A 1,143-nucleotide genomic window follows, 5' to 3' on the forward strand; every position below is an offset into this window, starting at 1 on the left:
CTCTTATGTTTTATTATTGTAAAGGTGTTTTTTGTTTTTTTTTGTTTCAAAGTTTTAAAGCAAAATGTCAGTTTTTAATTTTCTGTGTGAGCTTTTTAAATGTCATTATTTGGATTTTTAGTATTTTACATTTACTTTATTCCTGAAGACACTTTTCGATTGTGTTTCATAAGAGACATCCTGGCCTCCCAAGGTGCAATTCTGCCATTGTACAAACATGAGCGACTGTCCTGATTCCAAAGGCTTTCTCAACTCTGGCTTTTTGCCTTTCCCCACTCTGTGGCTCAGCATTATAAGACTGAACTGTCAGCTGGCATCATGTGCTAAGATGCTAGCATCAGACAGGACGCTTTCCACACCAAGGACTGGTAAAAGCTAACAAACCAACAAAAAGGATGGTCCAACAATACAACTGTACATAGATATTGCAACTGCACAGCAGCCAAAAAAGAAAAAAAAAAAAAAAGAACTTTTTAAAAAAAATGGATGGATTGTGTCATGTTTATGGGGACAGCCTTCAAAAGGTTGAAATTGGAATTGTTCTTTTGGATGTCAAAGGGATTTTCATGGCGCAATCATATCCTACACAATATGTACTCTTCAACATCTGGGTTACATAGGAAATGCACCCTGAGGTTTTAATAAGAAGAAGCCCCTATGGCTAAAACTTTAAATAAACTAAACCAAAAATGTTATTGATGTTTTATATATAGAGAGTAGTCGCATTAGTTTTTGTTACTGTACTGTTTGAGGTCTCAACTGTACCGTATCACGGTAATAACATGGTTTTGAAACCTTTTTTTTATTTTGTCACAGACCTGTTGTCATAGTTGAAATGACGTTTATTGTAGATGGTATTTGAACAACTTCTGGAAATAGTTCATCAAGTATGTTTGTTGCTCATTGTTGTGATACATTAAAAACTGTATCTGCAAACCAGTTTGGTCTCATCAAATATTGTTATTTCATTTTCACTAAGAACGCTTTCGTGGTTTTGCTGTGTTAATGTCGTCTCTTTAATTTTATTCAGTTACATCAAATGCAAAAAACAAAACGTCACGTGTTGCCAGACTAGAATTTCTTTAGTCTTTATCACTGTACTTGTGTCTTTTTCTTTTCAGTTGGATTATATTACAGAGGATG

General features: G+C 34.3%; 1 protein-coding gene across 1 annotated transcript in view; it reads left to right on the top strand.

Annotated features, from left to right (window-relative positions):
• zfhx4 (zinc finger homeobox 4) overlaps window positions 1-940 on the top strand; it is a 79,709-nt gene extending 78,769 nt beyond the window's left edge. Inside the window, exon 12 of the mRNA XM_039617398.1 lies at window positions 1-940. This exon is cut by the window's left edge and continues 3,429 nt beyond it. The gene's annotated coding sequence lies outside the window, so the exon portion shown is untranslated.
• The last annotated feature ends 203 nt before the right edge of the window (window positions 941-1,143 follow it).

This window comes from Oreochromis aureus, linkage group 9 (assembly GCF_013358895.1).
Source record: "Oreochromis aureus strain Israel breed Guangdong linkage group 9, ZZ_aureus, whole genome shotgun sequence".
NCBI classification, from domain to species: domain Eukaryota; kingdom Metazoa; phylum Chordata; class Actinopteri; order Cichliformes; family Cichlidae; genus Oreochromis; species Oreochromis aureus.